Genomic DNA, 27785 nt, shown 5'->3' on the forward strand with positions numbered 1-27785 from the left:
AAGTACGATACTTTTAAAGTGCTAGGAGAAAAGAATTATCAACCGAGAAGTCTATATTCAGTAAAAAAGTATTCTTCAGGATTGATGGGAAAATCAAGATCTTCTCAGATGAAGGAAAACAAAGAAAACTTGTCACTAACAGGCCTACCTCAAAAAAATGACTACAAGAAATTCTTTAAACAGAAAGCAAATGAAAGGAGGAATCTTGGAGCATCAGGAAGTAAGAAAGAATGTGGTAAACAAAAATGTAAGTAATATAATGGACTTTTCTTTTCCTCTTGAGTCTTTAGTAAGAGGGCTAATCTCCTTGAAAGATATGAGGAGCCATTGGAAGGTCTTGCATAGAAGAGTGATATGATCTTCTGTAGGGACTGTAGGGACACCAGAGTGAAATCAGGGAGATTGGGACCCAGTAATCCAGGGTGAGATGATGGAGACCTAGACCAGAAAAAGTGATGAGAAATGGCCTATTTATGAATATGTTTTGAAAGTACTGTCAATGGGATTTTCTATTGATGATTGTATAGCAAGAGGGAAGGAGCAGCTTCAGCAAGGATTATGCTAGGCCTTTTGTTCTCAACAACCGGAAGCATAAGGTTGCTACTATCAACTGATGGACATGGCTACTGGTAGAGCAGATATGGGCGGGGAGCGGGGGGGGATCATAAATTTAGTAATACGCCAATGAGAATTAAAATTAGAGAATACTTAAATTCTCTGATTATTTTCTCATACAAACATCCAAAAACGTTTATCTGTTTGCATACTAGTGCCACCCTCAAATTTGGAGATTTGGAAAGATTAAGACCATTAACTATGATTTGAGCAATACATGCACAATGAGGAAATGCAAAAGAAAAATGATAAAACTATCACTTAAAACTGTTCAGAATTCATGATTTTTAAGTGAAAATAAATATTTAATATGCTTAAGTATGAAAATTTATAAACATTATAAAACACTAATTAGAAATTAACTATAAAATATGAATGATAGGCATACATTAGCATTCCAATAAAAATAATTTACTAGGTAGAAATAATTACAATAAAATGTTCAAAAATAAACTATTTAAAATGTAAAAAATAAATAAAATTCAACCAATAATTTTTAAAAAAAAAGTAAAATAATATTTATTTTTCAAAAAGTGAAATTTTTTAAAAACAAAGGGTGTTAATGTCATATTTGAGTTTTGATATATTTTTGGTATACATTTTCTAGCTCTTGCAAAAGAGTATTTCTGAGATTAAAACGATTTGGGGAAGAGTGAGGACATAATTATAAACAAACTCCAAATATTTTCCTTTGACTTTTATTTTCAAATAATTTTGTGCCTTTTTTGACACTGTTGAAGACTGTTTCCCAACAACATTTTTATTAGAAGCAGAAATGTTTTTATTGAGTCAAGCTACAATTTGTGTTTCAAAGAATATATCACCAATTTATTTTTCTTTAGTTTCGTCACTTACAGATGTATATTCAATTTTTCAGAAAATCTTTGAACTAAAGTAAGAGTCATTTGTGCACTAGAAGCTTTGCTCTGTCGATTTTCATTGTTCTTTTCCTTTTGGAAATTACATATGGAAGAGTGCTTTCTAAGCAGATGTACCTTTATTTATACAACACTTTAATCATTTAAAAACTGGCTAAATTGTAAGATGGAAATGATTCAAGTTTCAGATTCTTTTTAAGATCTGAAATGACAATAAGAATACCAACAAAAATACCAGTATTTCATTTTTTAAAAATAGCACTAAATACCAGTATACCTGACTATGGAAAGTTGATATTTAAATTCATTAATAAATAACTTCCTATTCTAGTGTCTTTAAAATAATTACAGCTAAGTTCTAAAAACCTGAAGTTCTGACAAGTAGTTTAAGATCATGTTCCTGTTTCTTTTTTTTTTCTCTCTTTAGAGCTTGGTAGAGTTTACCTTTATATCTGTATCAGTATCACTTTTGTTCCAAAGTATATAGAATTTAAACTGTATTTGACTGGCCCATTTAATCCTTCCCATGTGGGATGGGAGCTCCTTTCTAATTACAGCTGAACATCCCATCTGCGAGTGTTATGATTACTTATATTGTATACAGGTAATATTGAAAAGTTACATTTTACTTTAACTGTGCAATCACAGTTTTCATCATGAGAACATCAAATTTAATTATAGGTTCCCTTGTATTTTTTCACATCCAGTAAATATTAATACAAACAAAGATCATTACAAGAAAAGCTTTTTTTTTTTCCATTGTCCACAATTTACTCACATGGTCGTCACTAGCAGCTAGGGTGCTGGGAAATGTAGTTTTCATTCTGGACAGACGTGCTCAGCTCTATTACTAAAGGAAAAATAGATGCTGAGAGACAACTAGTCATCTTCAACAGGGAGTGACTTTCCTATTTGCCTTTTGGAAAGCTCTCTCTTGGGAAGGATGGAGAATGGACTGGATGGTAAGAGATCAGAGCCAAGAAAATAATTCAAATGAAAGCTAGTATGACCTGAACCAAGGCAGAGACATCTGGGGAGGGGTAAGTGGACAAAGGCTTAGGAGATATTTGGAAAGTGAGTGGACGGGACATCATGACCAATTCACTGTACTTCTAATTTACTGTACTTATAATACTGTGCATAGCGAGGTGTATGGCGTATAATAAGTGATCATGAGTTAATGAATGTATGAGGTGAAAGGAGTGAATAAGTGAATAAATAAGGTGAAAGAGGAGGAGCCAAGGACAATAATAATAATGGCTCCTGGAGCTAGTTTGATTAACTAATATTGCATTTAAAGGTAAATATCATAGTTTAAAAAAAGTAATAACTTCCACCAACTGTGATCTGTCATTCCCCATTTCCTGAAGGGCATTTGGTCCCCTTGATGACATCACCAGTAGGTTGTAAAATATTCAGTCATTTTTAGTTATTAATGCAGTCTCTTCTTTCAGGAATTCACTTGGTCTTTCCATTTTTCCCCATGCATCCCCCACTTCCAATCCCATTTTGGCAACCATCAGCTTATTTTCTATGGGTCTGTTTATGTTTTCTTTTGTTTATTCATTTACTTTGTTTTTCTAGATTCCACATACAAGGGAAATCATACAGGATTTGTCTTTCTCTGTCTGACTTATTTTGCTTATTACCCATCCATATCACAAATGGCAAGATTTCATTCTTTTTTATGGCTGACTAATATTATATCCTATTGTGTGTGTGTGTGTGTGTGTGTGTGTGTGTGTAATATATATATATATATATATATATATATATATATATATATATATATATATATATCTAGGTTGCTTCCATATCTTGGAATTTGTAAGTAATGCTGCAGTGAGCATAGGTGTGCATATATGTTTTTGAACTCGTGTTTTTCCTTTCTTGGGATACATACCCAGAAGTGGAATGGCTGATCACATGGAAGCTCTATTTTTAATTTTAAGGGCATCTTCCATACCGTTTTCCATAGTGGCTGCACCAGTTTACAATCCCACCAAAAGTACATAAGGGTTCCCTTTTCTCCACATCCTCACCAGCATTTGTTATTTGTTGATATTTGATGATAGCCATTTTGACTGGTATGAGGTGATATTTCATTGTGATTTCAATTTCCATTTCCCTGATTAGTGATATTGAGTATCTTTTCATGTGTCTCTTGGCCATTTGTATGCCCTCTTCGGAAAAATATTTATTCAGGTTGTCTCTCATTTTTTAACTGGATTTTTGTTTTTTGGTGTTGTTAACTTGTATAAGTTCCTTATATATTTGGGATATTAACCCTTTATTATATGTATCATTTGCAGATATCTTCTCCCATTCCATTCCGTAAATTGTCTTTTAATCTTTTTATACTTTATTTATTTTGACATTCAATATTATTTTATATTAATTTCAGGTGTACAGCATAGTTGTTAGATGTTTATGTAATTTAAGAAGTGATAATCCTTTACTAGTCTAGTACCCACCTGGCATTATGCATTGTTATTACCCTATTATTGACTATATTCTCTATGCTTTATATTCCCATGACTATTTTGTAACTACCAATTTATACTTCTTAATCCTTTCACCTTTTTCACCCTGCCCCCGAAGCCCTCTCTATCACCCTGATATATCTAATACCCATCTGCCACCATACATAGTTAATACAATATTAGTGGCTATATTCCTAATGCCATACCCTCCCTCCATTCCCATGACTACTGTGTAACAACCAATTAGTATTTCTTAATCCGTTCCCATTTCTCACTCACACCCAAATCCCCTCCCATCTGGCAACCATCAAAATGTTTTCTGTATCTATGAGTTTGTTTCTGTTTTGTTCGTTTATGGTATTCTTTAGATTCCACATATAAGTGAAATTGCATTGCATCTGTTTTTCTCTGCCTGACATACTCCACTCAGCACAATACCCTCCAAGTCCATCCATGCTGCTGCAGATGGCAAAAACCCTTTCCCATCCATAGCTAAGCAATATTCTATTGTATATATGTACCACCTGCTCTTTATCTGTTCATCCATCGACAGATACCCAGGCTGCCTCCACATCTTGGCCATTGTAAACAACGTTGCAATGAATATATGGATGCATATGTCCCCTTGAAGTGGCATTTTGGGTTTCTTCGGATAAATACCCAAAAGTGGGATTACTGGGTCCTTCTTTGTTTTAAAGTCTATTTTGTCTGGTGTAAGTATTGCTAACTCAACTTTTTGTTTGTTTCCATTTTCATACAATATCTTTTCCCCATCCCTTTACTTTCAGTCTATGTTGTCTTTCGATATGAAGTGAGTCTCTTATAAGCAGCACATGTAATGGTCTTGTTTTCCTATCCATTGAGCCATCCTATCTTTTGATTGGAGCATTTAATCCATTTACATTTAAAGTAATTGTTGATAGGTATGTAGTTATTTCCATTTTATTATTCATATTTTTAATCTTTATTTTCTTCTTCTTCTTCGTCTTAAAGAATTCCCTCTAACATTTTTTGTAATACTGGTTTGGTAGTGATGAACTCTTTTAGCTTTTTCTTATCGGGAAGCTCTTTTGATTCTAAATGATAGCTTTGCTGGGTAGAGTAATCTTGGTTGTAGGTCCTTGCTTTTCATCATTTAAATACCCCCTGATAATCCCTTCTGGCCTGCAAAGCTTCTGTTGAGAAATCAACTGATAGTCTTATGGGAACTCCCTTGAAGGTAACTAACTGCTTTTCTCTTGCTGCTTTTAAGATTCTATCTTTGTCTTTAACCTTTGGCATTTCAATTATGATGTGACTTGGTGTGGTCCTGTTTGGGTTCATCTTGTTTGGGACTCTCTGCTTCCTAGGCTTGTACTTCTATTTCCTTCACCAGTTTAGGGAAGTTTTCCATCATAATTATTTCTTCAAATAGGTTTTTAATTCCTTGTGCTCTCTCTTCTCCTTCTGGTACCCCTGTGATGTAAATGTTGGTATGCTAAAGGCCCCTTAAACTCTTCCTTTTTTTTTGGGGGGGGGAGGGTTCTTTTTTCTTTTTTGCTGTTCTGATTGGGTGTTTTCTACTAACTTTTCTTCTAAATTGCTGATTCAATCCTCTGCTCATCTAATCTACTGTGGATTCCCTTTAATGTATTCTTCATTTCAGTTATTATATTCTTTATTTCTGACTGGTTCTTTTTTATGTTTTATATCTCCATTTTTATGCTTCCTGTCTCTTTCTTGAAGTTCTCCCTGAGATCATGGAGCATCCTAAAAACCAGTGTTTGTAACTCTGTGTCTGGTAGATTGCTTGTCTCCATTTTATTTAGTTCTTTTTCTGGAGCTCTGTTCTGTTCTTTTATTTGGGGCGTGTTTCTTTGCTTCCCCATTGTGTCTGCCTCCCTGTGTTTGTTTCCATGTATTAGGTAGGGCTGCTATGCCTCCCGGTCTTAGTTAGGTGGCCTATATAGTAGGTGTCCTGTGGGACCCAGTGGTGCAGTCTCCCTAGTCTCCAGAGCTGGGTGCTCCAGGTGTGTCCCTGGTATGGGTTGTGTGTGCCCTCCCATTGTAGTTGAGACTTGATTGCTATTTGCATTCAGTGGGAGTGATTGACCCTCAGGCTCATCGGTTGTGATAATTGGCTGTGACTACAGTGGAGGAGCTGTTGTGCAAGGGCTGACCCTACAGAGCAGGGTTCACTTTAGTGGGGCTCTTATGCCTGCCCACTCTGCTCTTTGCGTGTATTGTCCTTGGAGGAGGCCAGGTGATGCTCCGGCTTGATCTGAAGCTGTCCACCATGTTTGCCAGCCCTGGTGCCTCCTGGGAGTGGACCCACAGCAGACCAAATTTAGCTGCAGCCTATGCTCTACTCTGGGCCACCTGGTATGAACCACAAAGCAATCTGCAGATGGCTACCACCTGCACTCAGTTTAGAGGTGCCTCAAGAGGCCAATCTGCAGACCGAGGCTGGCTGTTGCTAGTGCTGGGCTTGAGGCTGCTCAGCCGGAGGTATGAGACATGCCAAAGCTAGATGCTGCTTGTTTGCGTTTTGTGAACCTTTGAGAGATTTTAGGAAAGTCTATAGCATGAGCCAAGGCAGGCTGTTTATACAGAAAAGCTACTGGAAGGAGCTTGGGTATGACTAAAAGTTGGGTGAGGCATGATCTCTGGGAATTACTAGGGTGGGGCATACGAATGGTGATAGCCAGTTTGATGGAGATTCAGATATGGCGTCTGCCTGCATCTGCAGGCAGGAATGGGGAGGGCTCAACAAAGAAACAATGGCTTCCACCACTCCTCCGTCTGGGAGAAAACTGCTCCTCCAGCCCTCACCTTGAAGCTAGACAATTCAGTTTCTCAATGTGGGGACAGAGCCCCAGAAAGTAGTTTACAGGCTCTCGGCCTCACGTGGAAGGGTGCTGGCTCAGGTGGTGAATGGCCATTGGCTGTGGCCGGTTAGCCAATTGGCCACTGGTATAACTGCTGCGGCTACGAAGGATTGCCGAGGAGCCGAGCAGAGCCGAGCAGAGCCAAAGAGAGCGGAAGAGGAGGGCCGAGGAGAGCGGAAGAGGAGAGCCGAGAGAGAGGAACAGAGGGGAGAGTGGAGAAGAGTCGTCGGTCGGTTGGCGGAAAGGCGGAAGGCAGGTCACGCGTCCGGTGGGCCCAGCCTCCAGTGAGACCATAGTGGTATGACTCCCCTACCTATGGCTCTGTGGGTGTTCCTTTTCGGCCTCACCATATCCTGCGTTCTTGTGTGGGGAGCGGGAGCAGAGACCCCGTAGGCCTTCCCGCCTGAAAGATGGCGCGACGAGAAGGCCGCCCCGCACAACAAATGGCGCAGCGAGCAGGGTCTCCCGCACGACACTCACCATGTCCTCGGCGCCTTTCAAGCTGCTGCCCCACCGCTGGAGCTCAGAGTAAGTGAGTAAGTTTGTATGCGACCCCTTTAAGAGGAGCTCTGGGGACTCCAGTGGCCCTCTGTCTCATTCAGCCAGAGTCTCCACTAAGGTTATGGAGACTTCTCTCCCGGGGAATTGGAACCCTGTGCTGGGGAACTTCGTTTGGGGTTGTGACCACACCCCCCTGCAGCCGAGATATCCCTCCCAATTTTTACACATGGTTGTGGACTAGCTTCTTCCATGTCTCAGTCTACTTATCAGTCTCAAGGTGGCTTGTTCTATATGTCCGTAGTTGTAGGTCAGTTCAGCTAGACCTCAGGTGATTCTCAGTGATGATTGTTCTGTAGTTTAGTTGTAATTGATGTGGTCCTGACAGGAAGTGAGCACAGCACTATTCTGCCATCTTGACTGGAAATCACTGGTTGTCTTTTCATTTTGTTTATGGTTTCCTTTGCTTTGTAAAAAGTTTTAAATTTTATATATTCCCATTTGTTTATTTTTTATTCTGTTCCCTTGCCTGAGAAAACATATCCAAAAAGATATTGCCAAGACTGATGTCAAAGACTTTAATGCCTATGTTTTCTTCTAGAAGTTTTATGGTTTTGGGTCTTACATTTAAGTCTTATTCCATTTTGTGTTTATTTTTGTATATGATGTAAGAAAGTGGTTCAATTTCAATTGTTACATATATTTGTCTGATTTTCCAAACATCGGTTATTGAAGAGACTGTAAATACCCCATTGTATAGCCTTGCCTCCTTTGTCATAATTGACCATATAAGCGAGGATTTATTTCTGGCTGTCTATTCTATTCCATTGATCTGTGTACCTTTTTTTTATGCCAGAACAATACTGTTTGATTATTGTAGCTTTGTAGTATAATTTGAATTGGGGAGCATGATACTTCCCACTTTGTTCTTTTCCAAGGTTTCTTTGGCTATTGGGTTTTTTGTGGTCCATACAAATTTTAGGGTTAGTTTTAGTTCTGAGATAAATGTTATTGGTATTTTAATAGTGATTGCATTGAATCTGAAAAACAAAATCTTAAAAAATATATATTGTAGCATCACCATGAATAAAAAGTTTGACCACCCAAAATTCATTAGAATATTTTGGCTCATTGTTCTCTGCTGAAGAAGCAGAATTTTTTGTGTCTATTTTGTTCTCTACTGTATCATCAGTACTTGAATTTTACCTAGTACATGGTAGATGTTCAAAACACATTTGCTAAATAAATTTGTGTAATATGCATATGCTGTATTTGAAAATATTTTATTCTGCTATGGAAACAAGGAAATGGGGTAGATTTGTTAAGCAGAGATAATAAATACCTTAGTATCTTATAAAGCACAACAAAATTCATAGGCTGTGTTAGGCAAAGATAATGGCTAAGCAACTAGCTTATGAAACATAAGCAGAACTTTTAAGATATATAGACATAGACACAGACGTAGACATAGACATAGACATAGATATTAGTTTAGTTACCTATGAGACATATTGGTTATGGATTAAGTAAAGCATATACGTACTAAGCACCTAATATGCATCATCCATTATATACTATGTATACATGAGGCATATACGGTGCTCAACATTTGGGTGTATTAAGTTGGCCATCTTTTAATAACATACATTTTGACAAATGAAACCTATTGCTGCAATTCAGGCTAATTGGCAACCTTTAACTGTGACCAGGTGTACTTGCCTCTGTTATAAAGTGTGTCTGTGTGTTTGTCGAGGCACCTTCCATCTGCCAAGTCCCTTAACTCAAATATCATTTTTGGTCCTCATAACCGCAGCAGCAGCAAGAGAGTTATAGGATATGTAACGCTGTATAATCCAGGATTCAAATAGAAGACTCCTGCTCTGCTTTCACTTTTCCTATCACATCTTTTGTCTCTTTCTTCTTGCTATGTGTTTAAATTGATCTAATGAACCAAGTGATTTAAGCATCTTAATTTGGTCTGTGAGCTTTTCCATGGCCTTTGGGTAATTTACTTAAGCATCTGCTTAGAGTCTCCCTTGCATCGTATACATGTGGCATAATTTTCATAATATTAGTATATGTGTGAATATGTATTACTTTATGATAAAAGGAGCATGCATACTCATTTTTACAAATTTAGAACTCAGTAAAATTCCTTCTTCTTCTTCCCAGTGAGTTGGTTCAAGAACCAAAGTGTGCTTACTGTTAGTGTAGTTGGTACAAGCCTTTAAGTTCCCCATAGTTTAAATTTATGCTTTTCTTTGTACTTAAATAGTTATTTTTACTTTAATGGGTTTGGATATGTATCTGATTAATAATAACTTAAAAATAATAGAACTTTGCAAAAGTTTTTAAATTCCCCCAAATCATAAAACTCAAATGCCAAGTGGCATCTAGTTGGGAACATAAATATAAATGATTCTAAAATAAAATAATATCCTAATTTTTTTATTTTTTTTTAATCATTGAGCTCTGCTATTTTAACTCAGTGAAGACAACATAGCCTGTGGGTAATCCAGGAGAAAACTGATGAGACGTGCTGTTCTTTCAGGTCCCTAGCTATGCAATTCAGGCCGATTTCCAAAAAGTTTGATGAGCCAAGAAAAGGAAGGAAGTCTGCAAGAGTGCAGACTGACAGCATGACAAGTAATATTATAGCCCTTAGGGAAGCAAGATCAACATAAAGGGTTGCTGAACTTGTGATTGAATTGTCTGGGGCTCTCAGTGGGAGCACTGAGATGTTGGTAAGCCAAATGAGAATTCACAACACAAGAGTTCCCAAGGTCTTGCTGCAAAACCCTATAGAGAGTATGGGTAAATGGTTACCTAATCTCAGTTATTTCAAGAGGCTTCCTTTTATAAGAGCTAGACTTGCAATTGAATAGTAACTTGAAAATCAGTGGGAGATAGAAACAAACAAACAAAAAGAGATATTAGTAGATGTTGTACCAGATGCTAATGTGCGTGGTGTCTCTCTAACTATAGGAAGCAGAATCCTGATATTTAAAAGGCACAGATCCTTTGGTTCATCCCTTAATAAGTTCTTCGTGGAAGATGATGAGTAAACTTGAGCAACCTTGAATAGACAAGGAAATCAGTAGAACTTGAGAATTCATCCAGCTTTATGATGAATGAATGAATGAATGAATGAATGAATGAAGGGACTCCGATATTCTCTTTTGAAAACAGTACCATAATTTGGAAGAAAAGAATTCTGACAGTGTTGATTCATTCAGTAAGTGGAAAAAAGAAAATGCCCCTTTGACAAAATGAACACACTAACGACAAGCTCAGATATTTCACCATGCTCTTTGGCACTACTGATAATATCTATACATTTTAAATGCATGATGCTGCCTGATTTCTTTACATTTGATACTGTAGATTGTTCTCTGATTAAAATGGTCTCTTTCCTCTGCTTCCGTAATACTATGTGATTCTGATCTTTCTCTAGCCCTCCTAGATTTCTTTCTTCTTCTGTATCACATACCTATTGTTGCATAACAAACCACCCCAAAACATAGAGGCTTAAAACAACAATTTACTGTTTCTCACAATACTATTGGTTAGCTGGTCTAAGCTATGGGTTCTTCTTTTCCATGTGATATTGGCTAGGGTTCCTTATGCAGCTATATTTATTAGGGGTTCAGCTGGGATTGGTACGTCCAAGTTGGCTTCACACATCTTTGGAGCCTCATCTATGGGGACTAGAATTTTCTGGGCCTTTCTTTCCAGCAGGGTACCAGGCATGGTGGTGCAGACCTCTAAGATGAAAAAATGAAAGCTGTAAGACCTTCTAAGGTCTAGGTCGAACTGAACATCCTCCAGTGTCATTTCCACCACATTCTATCGGTAAAAGCAAGTCATCAGTTTCAAGGGACAGCCAAGATTCAAGATACAGAGCCATAAACTGTACCTTTCAGTGAGAAGAATGGCAAATAATCTGTAGCCCTTTTTAATACAGCACATCTATTTATTCCTCTTCATTTTCCCAACCAATAAGTATTTCTGTTCCTAAAGAGTTGGACCTTAACTCGCTACTTCTCTCTTTTTCAATTTCTTCCTTTAGAGAACTTCATCTGAAAGCTCTTCAGGTACTCCCAACACTTTTTATCTTGTGACTCTCCTGGATTGCTGCTTCCCCCCCCCCGCCCCCCCAGAATGATCAGTGCTGTCTCACATGACCTCTGCTCAGGATATTCTCTACCATAAAACTCCTCTCCTAATGTGATTTACTCTTAATCACTCTATAGATCTCAAATTAAGTTTCACTTCTAGATTGTGTTCTCTGATCATCCAAATTAGAATTCAGTTTTATACTATGTACTCCAATAACATTACATCTTCTTTCTTATTCTTGAATTCAATTTACTCTGTGGTGAGTTTCTAATTTGTATATCAGCAACCCTAGTAAATATCATTTCTTTCTAGATTATTAAATAATTATCTAACTTTCATTCCTATTTCCTGGCTGTTGGAGTATTTTGATCAAGTATTTGTATTTATGAATTCATTAACTCCCTCATTCACAACTAAATGTTTAAAAACAGTTTTTATTATATCACACAGAATAGATAATCAACATATTTTTTGCTGAATGAGGGAGTTAATGAACTAATAAATGAAAATACAAACACTTGCTTAAAACATTTCAATTGCTCTTGTTTATTAAAATGTATATCCACAACCCAACCTGGGAAATTCCTTCCCAACCTGACCCCTTTATATATCTAAGAATAATTCCTGTGGTTTATCAAATGCAACTTTGGCTTTAATTTTTTCCAAACACAATTATGTTTATAAATACTCTGCCTCTTATCCTTTGTTTTCCCTTCTGATGAGTTATTTTAGATTCAAGTCTCTGAGTATTAAAGTCTAAAATGACAGTGACTTAAACAAGTTAAAAGCTATTTCTTTCTTATATAATAACAAAGCATAGTGATTCCAGGGCTGACATTGCAACCCCATGATATTGGAAACCTCTCTTCCTTTCACCATTCTCAATATTTAGCTTTCATCTCACGACCTAAGATGGCTTTCCTAGTTCCCACCACCATGTCTACATTCCAGTGAGAGGGAAAGGAATTGGACAGAGCAACATTTAGATACCAGCTCTGCCTTTCTCTGGTTGTGTGACCTTAGGCAAATGACTCAACCTTTTTTAGTCTCATTGGCAAATGTGAACAATGGTACCCACCTGTCAGGGCTATTGAGAGGAATATACATATAAAACACCTAGCACAGCATCTGACATGTAGTAGGTTCTCAGTAAATGATAGTTACTATGGAGATTATGCTGTACCACTTCCTTCCTTAAAACTTGCTGAGTGCCTCAGCCCTTAGAGAATCCCTTGTTCTTACATCCAATTTTACACATGTAGCAATCAGGTCCATGCCATCAGATTTACTATAATTTCCTATGTAGTGATTGTGTTTCCAGCTAAAAACAGAAACTATTTCACATTTTGGTCCTATGGACTTTCCCCACGTTGCCCAACCTCACATATAATAAAATAATTGGCAAACATTTCAGAAGTAAGGTCAATGTAGAAAAACTTCAAGCTGGAATCAAGAGACAGGAATATCATCCACATTATAGGTTTTCCATATTATACTGAGTAACATATTGACATTATGATTTAAATGGGAACGTAAGATAAGAACAGCAGTGTATAACAGGCTTTTGTAAATATTAACACATTCAAGATAACTTGTCTATCTCTTTATCAAAAGATAAGAAGTCTTGAGAACAGTACCTTTGATTTACTTAATCTGAGTTTAATACATTTGGTATGTATAACCACAGGGATTTACTTAATATCTCTGCAAATTTATAATCTACAAAATCAGGTAAGTGCTTCCTAATACCATGGGTTATTGTGAGGGTTACGTGAGATAATGGACATAAATTATTTTGTATGGTGCCTTGCACACAATAGGGCTTAATAATATTGAGCAATCATTGATGCTGATGGTGGTGTTCATGCATTACCCTTATGATGGATATTGCTTTAATTGAGTGATTCAGGTGTTATAGATTTTTTAAAACCTGGACAATTGCCGTGGATCAAATCAAATTGAACCTGTTACATGGAAATGAGTATAGTTTAAAATCAAATAGTTGTAACAATTATATACCCATTTGTAACGTTTAAATAGGAGCATTGAAGTCACTCATGATTGAAGAATTAATAGAGATGAGAAAACAAGGAGTCAGTGAGCTGGGGGAAGCAAACAATGCCTTGGATGGCCATGTATTTGTGAAGGACAAACTTTTCCATCCTACCACCAGAGTGCCAAATCTGGGCAGCGATGGTTGTTTGCACTCCAGTGTGATGGTTGCAGCGGTCCTGCTCAGTGAGGTAACCCGCTATCTCTGGTTTCCTATTTGAGAAATGTACTGAGTCCCCTACACTGACAGATTCTTCCAGAGAACAAGACAACTTGCTATTTCTTAAAGTGGCATCTCATTATCTCCTACTTGATCTGCTTCTCTGGGTTAACAAGTGTTCTATTTGCCATTAAAGTTTGTACTTAATACAGCCACCAAGGAACTTAGAGATAGTAAGAGAGTTAACTAGATACAAGTATTATGATACACTGTTGTAAATGTTATAATAAATGTAGATACTTGTTGTTTGGGAAGGAAAATGTTTCAGAGGTAAGGTGCCCAATATTTTTCCCGAGAGAGCCTAGTTCAAGAAGGAAATAGGTGAAGGCATTCGTTAGGTTGACACTGAAAAACAAACCTACCTTACTCCCCCCGAAAAAAAGTAAAATTTAGAAGCTAATTTGGACTTCATTAGAAGAGACAGTTTTACCATTTGAAATGATATTTCATCCACCAATATCAATACAGTTGCTTCGGACACACCTAAATTGTGCAATTTCAGTTTTGCTGTATCTGCTAGGGGAAAGCTTTAAAATTTTTAATTTATGTAGCATTGAAAATATATTTATTTGCTGGGTATTGTCCTGATTGTACTTCATAACTGAATTTTTAAAAGTTCATGTTTATTTATGCCTGCTCTGTGATATCTTGGCCAGTCTTAGAAAGCTTCACAGTTTCATAGGGAGTTAGTTACATTACTTAACCATGTTAAGTAAATTGGTTCTGTAAATTGGTAGTTTTTATGGAAATAAGGAAAGTATTTTGAACCATCTTGGTCATTGTGGATCTTTTGTTTATAGGCAACTCAAAGTTTTGTGGTTCAAATTTTATTTATGGCTCATTAAGCCATGCTTTCAGGTTCAAGAACACTCTGAAAAATAAACTTAGTGAGGACAAAATAGAAAACAATTTTTAAAGCACTTATTTCAAGGTCACCTGCTTTCTGTTCTGCAATCCATTAGAGTGTAAATGGATTTAGGTTTTAAAAAGATATTTAAAATGGGGCAGAAAGATATTTCTATATCTCATTTTACAAATTATCTCAGCAATTCAAAGTCAAGGGACCTACCCAATCCAGGCAGAGGCGAGAGCTGATGCTTAGATCACCACCTCCCAGTCTCTGCTGGGCTTTTCTCCATCCAAATCGTCAGTCCTGAATAAGTAAGTAGGAAAGAAAAGTAAAACGGACTCATTGGCTTTTATTTTAGAGCTTCTTACAGTTATATAAAGGGCAGGACTGTGACAAGTTCATTCAAGGGTAAACCACTCCAAGAAAATCTTGTTGAAACAGAAATGTTAGGGAACAATTATTTACAGTTACAAAAAAACAAAACTTCTGTTCAATACATCTTTGTCTTTTGGAGGTGTAGCATTTGCACTTTTGACCCTGTAAGCCCATAACATGGTCTAAGGCAGGAATTTGAGTCCATTCAGGAGAGCTATGTTTTCTCTACTTATCTTTGAATACAAAGTTTCTTCTGAGGATATTGTTTGTGTAATTTCCAACCCCAAAGGGAATCCATCTTTAATTGTTAGAATGAAAATGAAGACAGAGTAAGGAGATTTAAAAAAAAGAAATTCTTCTTAGCTTTAAAACAATTTTTAAATTATTTTATTCTATATTTAAGGAGTCATCAGAAGCCAAAAGCAATTCCAAACAATTTCAGTTATGGGGGAAATAATATGCCATAGAGTTATTGTGCATTTGCAAAGATCTGAATATTTTTTTCCCTCTTAGATTTAAGTATTCCTTGTGTTTATAATGGCATTAAGATAATAACTTGGTTTTTTTGTTTGTTCGTTTGTTTTTCACACAATTAAAAAAATGACTGCTTAATAGAGGCATGCTTATATAAGGATAGATCTCTAAGCATCATTTGTATAATATTATCTTTCTGAAGTTGTGGCCAGGGTGGGCACAATATATAAGTGTTTTGTTATTGCTTTTGGGGGGGGCATTATTCTTAATTTTGTTTTAATATATTAACTAAAGAAACCATTAACCAAAATGTAATCTACTCTACTTTTAGGTATAAGGGTAAGTGACCAAAAAGGTGAATATGAAACTTTTGCAAAAATTAAATTTCACAAATATATCATCATTGGGACATATTTAATCTTATATAACTTCTATGTCTTAATATTTAAAAGTAAAATTGAATTACATGAAAAATTACTTTTAGTCATTGTAGCATCTTGATTTTCAATAAAAGATTAGGGAACATTCAGTACACTTAGAAAGGCAAGATTATGAACCAATGTATTATAGACAAATTTTTAACTAGAATTTAATACAGAGTTATTGTTATCCAATATTTTATCATATATAAAAGCAGTATAAACATCAGTATAGGAAAGGTTAGCTTTAATTGACATTTAGATTTTTTTGTTTGTTTTCCTAGTTTGTCATCGCTATAGAAATAATCTAGAAAAATAATTCCCCTTCATTCAAAAGGAAAAGTATCTTTATTGTTGCCCGATATTCTCCTTCAGAAATAACTTGGGGGACTGATATACCTGGGGGAAAAATGTGCATTTTTCTGAGCTTCAACATCTAATTCACAATGGATGAGGTTCTAAAATTTATTTGGTTCATAAAAATGTATCTATTCAAAGAGAAACAGAGGGAGTAAATTAATGGAACACTTGTTTACTGTCATAACTCACACGGGTTCAAAAAGCATGTTGGATTCTCAGTAGAGAATCAAAAAGGACAGTAACCCACAGGCTAAATCAGTAACTAATTCTGGGTCCAGGATGGCCCTAATACCCAGAGGTTCATCAAGGGGTAGGGATAGAAGTGAAGAGGGGTTTAAAAGAAGGTATCTCCAAGAAAGTGTGGCATTTGTAGTCACAAGGGCATATTTGTTAGTTTGTTTTCAGTGAAAACCTTTATTGGTAAACAGACACTTAACACTTTTTGATTGCACACATCATGCAAAATAATTGACCTCACACATGGTTGTCTAACTGCTCATTGTGATATAATCTTTTTTGAGATGATTATAAATTTTTAAAACTTACAGTGACTGCAGTAGTAAAAGGAATTCAGGAGGATGATTCTAAATGAAGCAAAACATGGTATAACATTAAGTTTCAACAGATTGTCCGTTCTCAGAATCAAGATCCAAGCACCTCTTCATCATAATAATAATTTCTTGAATGTTAATTATGCTCCGTGGATTATACCTAGCACTTAAATGAATTTAATATTCACAAAAACCTTTTGAGACAAACACTGTTGTTGTCTTTATTTTATAGAGGACAGAAAACAAACAAATAAAATAGACAGGGATCCACCATTAGGGAGAGGAGCAAACAAGGGTCACACAGCTTGGGAAAGTCCCACGAGGGCAATGAGTTCTATACCAGGACTGGGCTAAACGGAAATTCAGAAGTGTCTGGTGGCTGGTGGGGCATGGAAGTTGCAAATGCTAAAGCACTGCTGCCTCGCCCTTGCTAATGGGAGGATGTCTGGTGTGGCCACCATAGATGATGAGCTGGAGGGTGTTCCTCAGAAATAGCCTTGGTGCTATGTGTGGTAGAATGACTACCTGAGGCTGTGGGCAAAGAAGCCATAGGCACGGATGCTTATACTAACCAAAGACATCAACATTTTCTTTAAGAAAATTAGCAGCTTCCTATGAAGATGCCAATGATGGTCATAAAAGTTTCTTTCTAAGAGCATCAACAGAGTAATGAACGCTAGGTTTCATAAAAATAAAAATAAGTTATGTCATGAGCTTGATTTTCCCCCCTAAGGGAGGTTAAATGGAAAAAACTTTAAGATTTTATGACTTCTTTATGTTCCTTTGTTTTTACTGAAGGAGCTATTCTTGATCAAAAATTAATTAGTTAAATATCAATCTGTGGGTTATGATAACTGCAAATAACATGCAGTATACAAGGCTGTCTTTTTCTTTGACTAAAAGTTAGACACACTTTTAATTTGGCATAAAGTTTTCCAGCCAGGCAATTTGAGGACAGATGGTATTTGGCGGGGATCAGCAAACCACATCAAGCCTCTTTTGAGTCCTTTGTGAGAGCTTTGGTTCTTTACTATTGCATCACATTTGGATCTCTTAACACCTTTGATAATTTCTCATCCATTTCAAATTATGCCCATTACAATTTGGCATGTCAGCTACCAGCCTGGGTTATGATTGAGTTTTAAAAGGGTTGAGGTTCTTTGGAATCCTTTGCAGAATAAACATTGTGCATTCATAACATTAGGACCTGAGACTGTTTGAACTAAACTCCCTAGTAGTGGCCTGTAACAATCTCTCTGTGATACAGCCCTCTCTTTATCAGAAGTTCCTTCTTTGTGGCTCCCTGAGGAACTCTGAGCCTACTACCCCAACATAGCAAAAGCCCAAAATTTTCCTTGGTCCTTTACCAGCAAGCATGTGGAAAAGCAAACATGATAAGAGAAAATATTTCATTTTTTAAGCCTAAGCCAGATCCATTTCTATATCCACCAAATATTGTATATTATCTCGCCATGATATTATTTTTTTCTGAGAAATGTTTTACTCAATGAAGCAATAGTCTTCTATTTTCAATTTCTGGGAGAGTGTAACTAAAATAATGTGCCTATATACATTGAAGGGCAGAAGAGAGTATTACACAATAGAGATAAAATTGTCATTAGTTTGTTTTACATTCTATGCATTTTTAATAAGCAAATTCCCATTTACGGGAATTTAATTCCCATTTACAGGAATTAAATGTTCCAGATATTGATTTCAGAGGGATAGTATGTAATATGGAAATAAAATTCAATAACATTATGTGATGATGTATAATTCAATATAGCTAGAACCCTGGAAAGTGAATAATGAGTCTCCTATTGAAATATTTAAGAAAATTAAATTCATTTCCTGAAGTATGTTATAATAAAATTGAAACAATGTTACATGATTTATAGTCATCTAATTTTGGTTTTTAAAGTGACTTTCATGTCAAAAACAGAATTCTTTGCCTCCCCCCTTTATTCGATCATGTATATATTCTGTAATGACATAAGAAACATCTAAAAAAGAAGCCTAATAAAGCAAATGTGCCCCCAAATTTGCTCCTGTTGAAACTTCAGTTTTAAGCATCCTCTGCATGTGAAATACTCCTGTGAAATATGCCCTCTTGTTTTATTGTCACAGGACCTGATGATGTATGTGTCATTTTTCTCCCCACTTTGCAAGAGGAGAAAATAACACTCACTAAAGTTTTAGTTACTCACCAGAGGTTATACAATATAGTAATGGAGACAGCCAGGCTTCAAACTCAGGAATCAAAGGGCCTGCCCTCTAACCACTGGACCACCTTTCTTACCGTTAGACACCCCAAAAGTATGCAAATGGCTGGAGTGGGGTGACTGACTTCCGTAAATTGTCATGAATGTGATTTATGAAACTTGGAGAGACGCTAAAGTGACCCAGAAGTAGCCTGGTTTGGGGAATTCTGTGTTTCGTGTTTTTGTGTGTGTTTTTTTTCTCTTTGGGAGTTGGTACTGTAGGATTGAGATTCTTTTAAGGTGAAAACAGGAATGTTTAAGGGAAGCAAAAATCTCTTGCTGTTAGAATAGATGACATCTGTTGCCTGGCTACAAGTCATTTTAAGATGACACAAAATGATGCTACAGAGACCACAGAGATTTTGTTAAGGAAACAGAAACTCTTGGTCACTTTTCCTTTAAATGACTTCCCTTTACGGGCAGCTGAGCAATCGGGAATGCTTAGAGATGGCTGCAAAGGTGGATCATTTTAGAGTAAAAGCTGTTTAGAAATCAAGGACTAAAGAAAACGCAATTGAAACCACAGCAGTACAAAATAAAATCTGCTGAACCCTAAAAGAGTTCTGACCCCTTAAAAGCACTCACACCTCTTTCTCTCCTTCTCTGAAAAAGTAACTCAAAATTAGAAACTTGTAAATAATGGAAATATGAGGTTTCTTTCTATCCTGCCAACTATGACAGCCTGTCAAAATACTTGAAGTATAATGATATGGGTTTTATTTTTAACAACTTTTTGTCATAAAAATAATATTTTCTTACTGAATAATAATCTAATAATATGATGGTATGGAAAGAATAAAATGAAAACAAGACACCACCACCTCTCCCCAGAGGTAACCTAGCCTTCCTGATCTCTTCTAAACACATACAAACACAAATATTTATGTATATAAATAGTGTCATTCTATCTACCTATCTAATTCTCTAACTGACTTGTTAAAATAACAATATGTCATTAATTTTAAAGATTTGGATTCTAAAAGTTTTGACCAATTTAGACTAAGCTGGAATTATATGCCATAGAGCTCCAAGTGGGATAGCTCTAAAGAGATCAGGTGCTAAAGTAGTTGGTTTGTTTTTAACTAAATGAACATGAAAGGCTTTAAGAAAAATAGAAAAGTTAATAAGATTGATGCATTGAGACCAATTCTTCTATCACATCACATCTAGAATATCAAATACGTCATTAAAGATCCCAATTAGTAAGCTGGTTTCCAGATAACGAAACTTGCTGATATATTTGCCACAAAAAGGTGATTTATGTAAAGTTTCCTAAAGATGGAAGTGAAAAAGAAGTCAAAGCATCATCTTTCCAGCTATAAAAAGGGCTTTTCAAAAGAATTTTGTTACACTACTAGAAAACTGTGTGTGTGTGAGAGAGAGAGAAAGAGAGAGAGAGAGAGAGAGAGAGAGACTGATGTAGGTGTGGTAAATTAAATTACTGTTATTAATTCCTCACTCTCCTGTAGTAGTGCTCTACATCCATACCTCCTTCCTGGCCTCAGAGTGTGAAGAGTGTACATCTCACCCTGTGATTCTGGCTCAGTTATGTAACTTGCTTTGGCCAATGGGATGTTAGCCAATGTGATTTGAGCAAAGACTTGAAATGTGCTTGCAAGACTAGGCTTTCTCTCTTGAACATCTAACATCTCTATGAAAACATGTCCTAAAATGCATAGAGTGGACCTGAACCTATTCTGTAGCCTGGAGGCAAACTCATCTGTACTCCACCTAGATCAACTGAACCCAGACAACCTGTACTTGTTTCTGTCATAAGCCACTGAGTTTTGGGGAGTGATTTGTTACCTAGCATTATTGTTTCAATATCTGACTTATTGGTAGTTATTATTGACCCAAAATAAAAGCTTGTATCAGCTTTTAGCCTTGAAAATCTCTTTTTTGGAATCTACTAAGCTATTCATCATGTTGGAAAAATTGGAAGAAAGGTGACACAGGCCTGAGGCAGACTGCCAATATCAAAGCAAGATTTGGGGAGCCTTGTGAGAGGAATCAGGATGTTCTTTCTACTAAAAGCAGCCTTGAGATTCATGACCACAAAATAATTGGCATAGCTGTGTCTTTGGTGAATGAGACTAACCTTGTAAAGTAAAGCTAGTCAGGGCTAAAGCCAGAGTCCAGTTGAACTTCTCATGCCTTTAAATTCAGTGGCACAACTAGAATTATAACCATATATAAAAGGTTTATAAAAGTTTTGCATGCTGCCAAATCTTTTTGGGGCTCTGATGGCTTCAAACCTCCTTCCTTGGCTGTGAGGGAGCTTTCAGAAACTGATGACATGGAAATCACTCTAGGATTCCGTCATTACGAGGTATGATCAAAAAAATACTATGAATGTTTAAATTTTAAAAAAATTATTACAGTAAAAGACACATTGCCATAATCCCCCTTAAAATACTCCTCCTCACTTAAAACACACTTATCCTATCACTCTTGCCACTTTCTGAAGCAGTTCTGGAAGTCGTCTTTCATGAGTGTCTTTAGTTGCACTGTAGTGGCAGCTTCAATGCCCTGAATTGATTCAAAACGTTCGCCTTTCATGGTCATTTTGACTTTGGGGAAGAGCCAGAAGTAGCATGGAGCCAGATCTGGTGAATTAGGTGAATGAGGACACACCGTGAAGCGATGTGTGACACGGAGTGTTGTCATGATGTCATGAAAGACACTCACAAGAGGACTTCCAGAACTGCGTCAGAAAGTGGCAAGAATGATGGGATAAGTGTGTTTGAAGTGAGGGGAGTCTTTTGAGGGGGGATAAAGGCAATGTGTCTTTTACTGTAACAAATATATTTATTTAAACATTCACCGTATCTTTTGATGACACCTCGTAGAGTCATACTATCCAGTATGGTAGTTACTAATCACATGTGGCCATTTACCTTTAAATTAAGTGGAATTCAGTGAAAAATGTAATTGCTCAGATACACTAGCCACCTTTCAGGTGCCTAATAGCCACATTTGGCTAGTGGTTACCATATTGGACAGCTTAGATATAGAGCACAATTAACATCACAAATATTTCTGTTGGACCGCATTGACTACAGGCAAGAAGACCCATTCGTTAGTCATCTCCTAAGTCAGGAAGTGGAAGCCATTTGCAAAGGGGGCCACATTTTTGCAGGCCCTTGTTTGAAATGGAAATAGCCCCAAAGAAGGGGGCAGTTATAAAGGGTCGGATCTCCATACAGCACCTACTTTAGTTGATGTAAAAAAAAGCACAGGATTTAGCATCTGTCATTTTACCTATTTTATCTGTCGTTTAACCAAGCTTAGTCTTCCACCAAGAAAAGACAAAAATAAAGATAATGTGGCAAAGAAGGCAGAGGAGATCCTAATTCTTGTAATTGCAAATCAGTTAAGACTATGTGGGATCATGTACCTTGCGCAATTAAAATTTCCAAAGGCTATCTAAATCTCAATTTCGTTATTGTGAGTCTGAACCTAATACGCATACTTCAGCATTCAATTAGGTCTTCACTTGCTAGACTTTATTTGCATAAGGGACTGAGCAGCTTCTTAAAGAACTAGGGTCCTATTGGGGCATTCCTTAACAGTAACACTGAAAGCAGAGACCAAAAGCTGCCGTTCCTCTTTTGTACAGACTAACATATGCACTTGGCTTCTCAGGAGTGAGAGTGCAGTGAGAATAACAAATCTTTCATCATCCAGAAGACACAACTATACTCAGAAACGGGTTGGAAACAAGAGAAGAAAAATAAAACTGCCTATACCAGGTGGTAAATATAAAGCTTATTTTTAAACACACATGGGAAGTATGCTGTGGTCTTCCAGAAATAATTTTGAGAGTGACTGCACAAAAGGCTGAGATTTCACATAAGTGAGTGTTGCAGACTGTATCTTTCAAAGATGGCCTCCCCGCTATAATATCTCCCATCTCACATGCGGTACCACTCCCTATCTAGAGATAAATTTCTGTCCCCTCCTTTTGAGCCTGAGCAGGCCAATAGAGTATGACGGAAGTGAAAAGTTACTTCTCAATCTAATCATGGCAGTGGTGTGCACTTCTGCTTTGTTCTTCTCCCTTGTTCTCTTGGGATGCTTGATCTTGTAGTCATTTTGCACCATGCTCTGAGGAAGCGCACACAGCCTGTGGAGAGACACATGTGATATGGGAATCAGTTCCCAAGCTCACAGGCTCAGCTGAGCTCCCACCCAGCCTCCCAGCTAACAGCTAATACTTGCTCAGCTACAGGAGCGAGCTATCTTGAAAATATACTCTCCATCCCCCGAAAGAAGCACCAAGTTGATGGTGTATAGAACTGAGACAATCTGCCCTGTTAAGTCTTGGCCAAATTGCAAGTTCACAAGCAAAATAAATTACTATTTTTGTGTAGGTCACTACATTTTCAGGTGGTTTATGATGTGGCAATAGATAACTGATGCAGATAAACTTTGGTTGCCATAACAAACTTGGTGGCTTAAAACAAATTTGTCATCTCAACTTTCTATAGGTTAGAAGTCCAATATGATCCCACTAAAATCAAGATGTTGACAGGGCTGAGTTCCTTCTGGAGGTTCTAGGGTAGAATCAATTTCCTTGCTTTTTCCAGCTTCTAGAGACTGTCTCCATTTCTTGGCTCATGCCTCCCTTTTTCATCTTGAAAACCAGCAATAGTGTGGAGTCCTTCAGTCATAGCATTGCCCTGACCCTTGCTTCTGCCACTCTCTTCCACTGTTAAGGACCCTCGTGATTACTTTGGGTCCACTCAGATAATCCAGGATAATCTCCTTATTTTAAGGCCAGCTGATTAGCAACCTTAAGTCTCCTTTGGCATCTAACCCAACATATCCAAAGCTTCCAAGGATTAGGAAGTGGGCATCTTCGGGGTGGCTATTCTGCTTCTACTACAAGTACAGAAAGAATTGATAAAATCTGCATTATAGTTTTAAAATAGCAGTTGAGTTGGTAAATGGCCTTTAGATATCAGCCGAGGCACCCCATTCATTGAGATTTAAATGCAGTTGGTTCAAACATCATGTGTAGTGAAGGCTTCACATTCTTCCCAGTCATGCCTGAAATTCTGGTGGAGAGGATGGCTTACGTTGTTCAGAGTCACCTCTACTTTTATACCCCCATATCTCCTAAATTTATTCAGTTTATGAATTTTCTCACCATCCCACATATTGTATCCCTGCTCTGTACTCTATCTCACTTAGATATAATATTTCTCCTTTCCTAGATTGCCACAAAAGAGCAAATCAAATCAAACTGAACATAAAAAATAAAGCACACAGAAAAATTTTACTAAAAATATGCAATGGAAGGCATGCACATAACAAAAGAAATGTAAAGTTACCGTTTAGCCAGTTCTGCCAACTCAGGTCAGCCTACCCACATGGCATCGCTCTTTCTTCTGGAGCAAAACAAAAGAAAATGGAGTCATCTTAGTGCTTCCTGAAGAATGAGTGTGCTAACACCCTCCAACCTCTGACACTGAGCTCAGCTGCAGCCCTCCCATTATGTACACAAAGTTCACTGATGTGCCCCATTTCTCACTTCTTCCCTCTTCAGTGTCTGCAAGAGAAAGGGAGGGAGAGGGAGAGGGAGAGAGGGAGGAATAAGGGTGGGGAGAGTAGGAGAGGGACAGAGGGACGGGGGTAGATGGACTTCCAGAGTAATATCAACAAAACACTACTTCCCTCTACTGCCTTAGAAGGCGGTGGCTCTTAGTATTTATTTTGCTCTGAAATATTTCCCCTCCACTCAATTATAGGAATCTAAAGAAAATATTTATGTAATGCTGAGAGTTAGAAAGTCCTGTAAGGATCTGGGGACCTCAGGATAAATGTTTTTCTGTTGTGTGTGGGGGGGGTTTTTTGCTTCCTCCTAACCACCTCATGCCTCACTGTGACCCTAAAACCCAACAGTAGACAAAGCAGGCCAACCAAGGAGGCTGCTAATCCACAGGCCAAAGTACTGGGTACTGTGCACTTAGAAACAAAAGGCAACATTCTTGCCAGGAGCTGGCCTTGGCCCAAGGCAGTGGGGTGCCAGAGGCGGAAAGGATAACAAGCCCAGATGGAACCCGGAGTCTGCAGGAGCCCGTCAGACTTTCCAAGGAAAAATTAAAAACTAATAACCAAATAATACATGCTGAGCTCTGTGCCCTGTGGACTTCGGCTGAATTTTGGATAAGGTGAGAAAGAGAGGGAAGGAAGGGTGACTAGGGAAAAAGAAACAAACCTTTCACAAAGGCCACGGGCATAGCATAAACCTTTCTTCTATCTGCTGCCTAAGAGCTCAAAAAGTCACTGGGGTTTTGTGTATGCTAAAATAGTGGTAACACTTGTTTGGGAAGATGTACTCAGCTTTGGTAGAAAATTGCAGTGGGGCAGAGTTATGAATAATTGGAAAATTTTGGAAAGACTGAAGCCTCAAATAGCATAAAGGACAGAAGTGATGTCTGCATGGTAGGATGCTGCTGGGAACAGCTGGGGGCGTCTACCTTGGAGGGTTGAGCCCAGGCCATGGAGTCCCACCCAACTGTCGTGAAATCCTAGCTCTACCACATGCTAGGTTCAGTTAACTCATAGGTGAACTAGGATAAATATATCAAGGATTCATTGTGAGGGTGAAGTTAGCTCATATATTAAATCACGTACCACAATGCAGTGTACAAACCACAGCATATACTCCAATAAAGGCAAATATATGTTACATGTATATGTGTGTAACTGTAGATATTATGTATTTTCCACTTAGGGGAGTGGATCCTGCAGGGGAAAAGCATGCTTATTAGAATAAAGGGAAACATCCCAGCTAGGGTTTATGTATCTCTAAAGTAAAGAGTTTTGTCCCAGGTGCAGAGTAGATTTAATATTCAAGTAAAAAGGAGTTTACTTGCTATCACTTCAGAAGAGCTATAAATTCTAAACCAAAACAAACACACTTTGAAAGTCCAGAATTAAGTGTAGGAATGAAACAATAAAAACCACCTCAAGTATCTTTATTACTGTAATTTGCTTACTGTGTGTGGCTTAAACATTCAAGATTTCTAGACTAGACCCAGAGGGGTTTTAAAACACAGAGCTTTAAAATCGGAAGCAAGCGAAGAGAACACCTAATTTTAAACTCCTTACTTTCTAGACAAAAACTGTGGCTCTTCAACAGTGAGACTCCGTACCTGTGCTCCAAAGCTCCCCGTGGGTGTTGAAACTGCTAGAGAAGCTTCCGTCAGAAGCTCACCCTGGCTACCTTTTAGACTTGGCTGTACTTCTCCAGGTGTTGTCTGTGGGTCTTCCTCAGCAGAGGACAGACCAACCTCCTGGGGCATTAATGCCTACAATGAAATGCATACGCCTAATGCAATTAAGATATCACTTCATGGGAATTTCAATGGCCGCTCCCTCTTTCCCATTAGTTTGGGAAAGTTGGGAATATTTTTACTGTTTTTTTTTTCAGTCTTTTTAACATAATCATCCTTGATTCCCCTCTTTCTTTTTCCCCTCACCCCATTAAAACAACCAGCAAAGCCCACTGTATCTGTCTTTAAAACACATAAATCCATTTCCTCCATTCCCACCTCCTCAGCGTTCAGCCTCCCAAGTCGAAGATGCTATCACCTCCCACCTGGGCTAAGGCAATGGCCTCCCAGCTGCTCTCCTTACTTCCAACTCATCTCCTCCAAGAGCAGCGATTTTCAAAGTGTAGTTCAGATTGTAGTGATTCTGCATAGTGGCTCTGGGTAAAGCCCCTCTGGGTTTCCCACTGCCTTTAAAATAATATCCAAATGCCTCACGCTGCCTACAAGACCATGTGTCATCTGACCTGTCTTCCTCATCAAACTCACCTTCCACCCATCATCCATGGGGTCCTATGCTCCAGCCATACTTGCCTTTATTCTCTACCTTGAACACCTCCGCTTCATTCTCTCTTTATGGCCTGAGTCCTGTGTTGCTTCTACTTCAAATGCTATTCCACCGATGTCTCCCATATCTAATTACTTGCTGTCAATCACATCTCCACTTACAAGTCAACTCCTCAAAGACAGCTTTCTCAACGATCTAGTCTAAACAAGACCGTAGTCATATTCTGTTTTATTTTCCGTGTAGCATTTAATATCTTTAGTTTAGTCTGTTTGGTTTATCACTGTAATCCCAGCACCTACAGCAATGGCTGGTGATAGCAGATGTTCAGTAAATGTTTGTAATAAGAGAATGAATGAGTGCAGTGGCAGTACAGGTAGAAAACGTGGTACACGAAAGCCCTCTTAGTCACTGAAGGGGTTCACAGACAGACAAGAACCTGGGAGATGGAGCACTAAGTGGTGTTCTGATTTAAGGGCCAAAGTAAAATTACTTGGTATTTTTTCCTAAGCCTAAACCTGCTAACACAACTTTCAAATGGTAAGAAATTTTGTCACTGCCAATTCTAGGTAATAGCCTAAATCTTGTTAATAAAAACAATAAATTTAAAAACTTTCAACGTTTCCTTGGAAATATAAGATAAAACGTATTAGATTTTCTGTATAATTTTTTTCTCATTATTTATTTATTTTATGTTTTGGCTTTCACTTCTTTTAAGCCTTTCACAAAGCATTCCTTTCTGAATGTTTAGGGTTTTCGATTGTGGATTGACTCCCAACTTTTAATCCAAACTTTTAATAAGGGGGCAATGGGAAACCAGAAAGAAATCAAGGAAATAGGATCCCAAACCAGATTTGTCTCCTTGATTTGACCTACTATTTGTATTTTAAAGAAAGCCTCCAAATATGCTGCAAAATG

The 27785-nt window shown here is 37.6% G+C and overlaps 1 protein-coding gene and 1 pseudogene across 11 annotated transcripts in view; one reads left to right on the forward strand and one right to left on the reverse strand.

Moving 5' to 3' along the window:
- The window catches only part of LOC141567914 (large ribosomal subunit protein eL34 pseudogene), a 119998-nt pseudogene extending 93129 nt beyond the window's left edge, over nt 1-26869 (reverse strand).
- The window catches only part of B3GALT1 (beta-1,3-galactosyltransferase 1), a 524367-nt gene that overhangs the window by 346638 nt on the left and 149944 nt on the right, over nt 1-27785 (forward strand). The gene's annotated exons all lie outside the window — the stretch shown is intronic.

Source organism: Rhinolophus sinicus, chromosome 17 (assembly GCF_057876585.1).
Source record: "Rhinolophus sinicus isolate RSI-liver-muscle chromosome 17, RSI-T2T, whole genome shotgun sequence".
NCBI classification, from domain to species: domain Eukaryota; kingdom Metazoa; phylum Chordata; class Mammalia; order Chiroptera; family Rhinolophidae; genus Rhinolophus; species Rhinolophus sinicus.